A 6214-nucleotide genomic window follows, 5' to 3' on the forward strand; every position below is an offset into this window, starting at 1 on the left:
TTTTTGTGTTGATCTTATTTTGATAACTGTGATTTCCCTGATTTTGTTTAAACTTGTATTGTATTACAGACCATAAATGTATATAATGTAATTTATTGCAAATAGACTCAGATTAAATAATACTTTATTATATAATATTAACTAGTTAATTAGTTGCATATAATAATAAATAACAGATTTCAATGACTATATCATTTCATTTTGTCATTTTGTGAACATGTGAAGTTTTAAATATTTTACTGTTATATACAAGACAATAAATAAATAAACTTTAATGGCTATGTGTTTTCTTTTTTTCTTTTTTATTTATTTGTATTTTGTGATTACTTTGGATAAAACCATTATCCAAACATGAATGTATTTAATTAAAAAATAATAATAATAATAATTATTATTATTATTATTATTATTATTATTATTATTATTATTATTATATACACACACACACACACACACACACACACACACACACACACACACACACACACACACACACACACGCCTATTTTCCCAAATTTTAATAATATTCAAATCAACTGCTAATATGAAAGACCCTTAAATGAAAAGAATGACACAATTTCCAAAAGTCGAGAGAAACTGTGACTTATTTAAAACATTTACTATAAGAGTTGCTTTTCTGAAATATTTGAGTTGATTTAGTTTTAAAATAGGTTATATTAGTCATGGTGGTTTGTTATTTCTAAAATAAAGTGTTAAAATGTTTGTCTTAGTATTAGCTAATTGCTAATAATTGAATGTATAAGAAATCTAAACTGGATAAATGACTCAGTAATAACTCCTAGAAATATATACAGTAGTGATAGTGTGATTCATTAGGGAATGTGTTGCTAAGTAGAAAACAGACCAGGAGGGTTAATATGAGAGAGAGAGAGAGAGAGAGAGAGAGAGAGAGAGAGAGAGAGAGAGAGAGAGAGAGAGAGAGAGAGAGAGAGAGAGAGTTGGTTGAGCTTGAGAGTAAAAAAGAAGATCTAATATTATTCGCACTGGGGTGTTTGCTACACAAGAAAAAAACCTTAAAATGTTTTATTTTTTTTATCTTGCTGTGTTTCTAACATATTCAGGTGAGATGCACAATACAACTTTAATATAAAACAACTATTGTTATTGAATTATAAAATTACATTAAGCCATATTTAAAAATTGTCATTTTACTAAATAAAATGAATAACCACTTATCCTAGTAATGTTTATGAACTTTTACTGAGGGCAAATTTAAAAGAGTATGATAATAGCTGGTCAAATCTTTTTATTACAACAATGTCTGTTATCTTTGGTTCAGAACAGATGCTTTTTGTGTATTTTACATGTTTAATTGAATCTTCTGGGCAACAAAAACGTACTGTGAGAAATTCAGCTTTACATCAATTTTGCAAGATGAAATTTTAAACATTAGTATAATGTTAAATTCGAACATATCCCGATTTCAATCATTTATTTGTACCCTGTGGATATATTTGTGCTTACAAATCTTCCATGATTTCTTACTTTTTCATTTCTAGAGTGATTATTTTTGGTCTAAAATGTGAATTTATTCCTGTTTAGTTGACCTTAAGTAACCTTTTTAAGTAAACAAAGTAACCTAAAGAACCAAAGAAACAAAAAAGTAAACTACAAAGATTTGAAGTGCAGAATAAACCCAGCTCATACTGAATTCAATTACATCTGTAGTAAAATGTAGAAAAAATAATGTTTTCAACATTTTCTCGATTTTTCTAAATAAAAACCTTACCAAATATTCTTACTTTCAAATGAAAGCTACCATTTGCTGGTGCAAAAGTTGGCATATACGTAACACATTTTTCAGAACAAAAACTAGAATAAAATATTATATGTATAAATTGATTAATTTTGTAAATTTATGTAGAACACAAGATATCTAGAGTAAAATGAGATATCTCGATGCTACAAATGTTCCTGCATGAAATTGAAACTTTATTTGTCAAATAATTTATTTTTTGTCCGGTTTTCTATATTGCATTTAAGTTTCTAATACATGGAAGCTGATGTTTATTTTATTTTATTGTGGAGATTTTCTAAACTGGTCAAATGTATTTTATTGAACAACATATCAGCAACATCAGCAGTGTGAAAGATTTGACCTTTGGAATTGCATTTAAAATGGAAATGAACCTAACGTTAAATGTTAAACAGAAACCTTAAAATGAAATGTATACTATGTAAGAAAGTTAACGGAATTAACATATTTTATCTTGGTATTATACATATAGGAATAGAAACGCATCTAAAATAATGTACTTGACCAAATTTCAAAGTAAAAAAGTAAAACTAGCTCCATGTATTTGCAGTTGTTGCTCACAGTGAGCAGTGGACCAATGAGCCTGACCAACTACTGGAGTTTGAGGAGTTAACTGCAAGCCTTCAGGAGGTTGTGAGGACATTTCAAGGAGAGATCACCTGGGTAACTCATGCGGTTTTGTTCTTAAATAAGAAACCAACCCTTTGTTTTTTTTTTACGATGTGAAACATGAAAAAGGTTTGTGTCTTTTTATACAGAAACTGCCATATAAATGCTGCATGTGCAAAGAGTCTGTGAAGATGGCCAGGTTTCTGATCATAAACGGGATTCAGGAGGTAAAATAATCCGATCTGCTCTACGTAGCTATGATTTCAATAGTGTTGATCTAAAATGTGCACTTTTATTAAAATTTGCAGCCATTTCTCACTCAAGCTCTACAACTGATGTATCGATAAATCTCAAATTCTAACAGACTTAAATTTCAAATCTGTACACTCAAGTTCAGATCTAAGATTGGATTTCTTAATCTGGAATAAGACTGGAAATCATATCTGATATCAGAGATCTTTTCCTCCCATGTTCCTGGGATAGACTACAAATCCACCACAACCTTAACCATAATAAAGCAATTACTGAAGAAAAATAAATGATGTGTCTACAATAAATTCAAATGATCTGCAACTAGATGGTTTTTAGACATAACAACAAGCGATTTTACTATAAATCTCTATTTTAACATCCTTCTCTTTGGCATTTAGTAGCACTATGGGCATCTTGCGTTTCTTTCTCATGTCTAACGATAATTCTTTCATTCTCTTTTGCAGCAAGCCGAAAACATATGCAGCACTATAAAAAGTATCCGAGAACAATGCCTGCGTAAAGCAAAATTATTTCAGGTCAAAATAATACGTGTTCTTTTCCCTGTTAGCCCCTACAACATCTGCAAGAGTTTAAAAGCCTGCAAATAAATGTGTTGATATTCATATTATAAGATTGTTTGCAACTGTTCTGGAACCTTCTCTGTATCTCTTTAAATTTTCGATTAAAAATTATAATCAACATTGATGTATCCAGTGAGTACAGTTAAAGATTCATACACAGCTTTTGATTAATATACTGCCTTGTTTTGTTTTGTTTTGTTTTGTTTTGTTTTGTTTTGTTTTGTTTTGTTTTGTTTTGTGTCATTTAAAATGGGCCAGAATTTAAAACGTTGTTCCTCAGAGATAAAAATTGTATATTTCTTTGTGTCTATAAAAATGTGACATTTGTTTATGAAAACAAATAGTTGCAGTTAATAATTTAATTTGTGTTCAGATTTTCACACAGATTTTTTTTTTTAATAAAGTGAAGTTCAGATAAAAGAGTAGCTTTTGTACAGTAGATGATTTTTTTTTTATTAGTTTTCTTTTAGTTTACCCAAGGTAATACCCAGGTTCATTTTTTTAAAAGATATTTTAAAGGTTTTCAAGAGCAGGCTTTCCTGTGTGATTTATATAGTAGTGATCTTAACAGAGTAACTCTGATTTCGGATGTTGAATTGGCATGGGAATATTTTCACTCAATTTTTCTGTCTATCTCAAATAAACATGTTCAGATTAAAAAGTTTAGGATCAGTGGTAGGGAAAATCCCTGGTTCAGACAGTTACACAGAATCTATATAGCCCCTCCAAATTTTGGAAAGTAATTAAATCTATGTCAGGTACACATGTTGCTTCAAGCCTCCCTGAACACATTCTGGTTGGCTCAGATGAAATAAGGGATAAAGTTGTTTTGATCAGTCAGTTAAACAAACAATTTATCTGTGCTGGGTCTGCATTTGACAGTTCAAATATAAATGCACCTGTCCCAGGTTCTGCCACCACTGCAAATGATGGAAATCTGGATTTGTTTGATTTTAAAACTATTTTAGTTGTGCAAGTTACTGAAGCTCTGAAAGGCATTGACCACAAAAAATCTGCAGGTCCTGACAATCTAGATCCTTATCTCCTAAAGGTAGTGGTATATGTTATTGCTGAGCCTATTACTCACATTTTTAATTTGAGTCTTATGTCCAAGTCAATACCCCAAATCTGGAAAGCTGCTTATGCTCTCCCCTTATTTAAAGATAGGGACTCCTCACAGCTAAACAATTACCGTCCAATTTCCAAACTCTCAATCCTGGCTAAGATCTTTAAGAATTGCTAAGAATTGCAGGTAATGATAATAATCTCACTCACTCATTTTCTACTGCTTATCCGAACTTCTCGGGTCATGGGGAGCCTGTGCCTATCTCAGGCGTCATCGGGCATCAAGACAGGATACACCCTGGATGGAGTGCCAACCCATCGCAGGGCACACACTCTCATTTACTCACACACACACACACACTACGGACAATTTTCCAGGGATGCCAATCAACCTACCATGCATGTCTTTGGACCGGGGGAGGAAACCAGAGTACCCGGAGGAAACCCCCGAGGCACGGGGAGTACATGCAAACTCCACACACACAAGGCTGAGGCGGGAATCAAACCCCGAACCTGGAGGTGTGAGGCAAACGTGCTAACCACTAAGGCACCGTGCCCCCCCCCCCCCCCATAATAATATTTTAAACAATTTTCAATCTAGTTTTAGAAGAGGCCACAGTACTATTACTGCTGCTATGGTGGTAATAAATGATCTTATTTGTGCCTTGGATAGAAAACAACATTGCGCTGCTTTATTTGTAGATCAATCCAAGGCGTTTGATTCTGTAGATCATGAATTGTTGCTGAACAAACTTAGGGATGTGGGTTTCAGTCCTAATGCTGTTAAATGGTTTAGAAACTATTTTGTAGCTCTAACTCAGTGTGTCTATGCAGAGGGCCACAAATCTGAGTTTCTTGGGATACCTAAAGGGGTCCCTCAGGGGTCTATTTTGGGACCTATTCTGTTCTCTATTTTTATAAATGATTTAAATAAGGATGTTAAAGCAAAAGTACACTTTTATGCTGATGAAACTCATTTATACATATGCTCCTTCCATAGTACAGGCTGTGCAAGAGCTTCAGGCTGCATTTCAGTCATTACAAACTGCTCTGCTCAATTTAAAATTGGATTTAAATCCTCAGAAAATCTTTTTAAAAACTCGCCCAAAGGTGCTTGATGATCTTAGCATTTTTACGTCTGACGGTAAATCAATTGAAAGGGTACCCATGTACAAGTACTTGGGTATATGGATAGACTGCAAACTTTTATTTAATGTACATAATGCTAATTTAGTTAAGAAGCTCAAAATAAAGATTGTTTTTTATTTTAGAAATAAATCTAGTTTCACATTAAACGGCAAAAATAATTTGTGGAAGCTGCTTTTCTGTCTGTGATTGATTATGGTGACATATTATACAGTATGTGCATGCAGCCTCCTCCATCTTACAGGGCCTTGATTCAGTGTATCATGCGTCTCTACGCTTTATTACAAATGCAAAGTCCCTTACTCACCATTGTATTCTTTATGATCTGGTGGGTTGGACATCACTGACCACTCACAGAAAACAGCATTGGTATATTTTTAAGCCATGCTAGGTACTTCCAGCTTACCTCTGTACCCTCCTCTGTCTCAATTCTGCTAGTTATCAGCTACACTCCTCCAACTGGTTGGTTTTTAATGTACCCAGGGTTTGGACAGATTTGGGGAAAACTGCATTTTTATCCTATGCACCATGGGCATGGAATAATTTGCAAAAAGATCTTAAATTAGAAACATGTATATCGATAAATACATTTAATACAATCATAAAAATGTGTTAATGAGACATGTACTTGAGGGGTCCTTGTATTTGCATGATTGTATGATTGTATGTATGTATGTATGTATGTTTTTTACTATGTTGTGTTAATGTATGGCTGTTATCTTGTATGTAGCATTTTAATGTTGTTTATTTACAGAATGGCTGTCTGACTGCTACCTTGGCCAGG

At 32.9% G+C, this 6214-nt stretch overlaps 1 long non-coding RNA gene across 1 annotated transcript in view; it reads left to right on the forward strand.

The window, feature by feature from the left end:
• The window catches only part of LOC113661187, a 2525-nt gene extending 2409 nt beyond the window's left edge, over positions 1-116 (forward strand). The window contains exon 4 of the long non-coding RNA XR_003444992.2: positions 1-116. This exon is cut by the window's left edge and continues 456 nt beyond it. This is a non-coding gene — a long non-coding RNA (uncharacterized LOC113661187).
• Positions 117-6214: the final 6098 nt, after the last annotated feature.

The sequence above is a fragment of the Tachysurus fulvidraco genome, chromosome 12 (genome assembly GCF_022655615.1).
Source record: "Tachysurus fulvidraco isolate hzauxx_2018 chromosome 12, HZAU_PFXX_2.0, whole genome shotgun sequence".
NCBI lineage: Eukaryota > Metazoa > Chordata > Actinopteri > Siluriformes > Bagridae > Tachysurus > Tachysurus fulvidraco.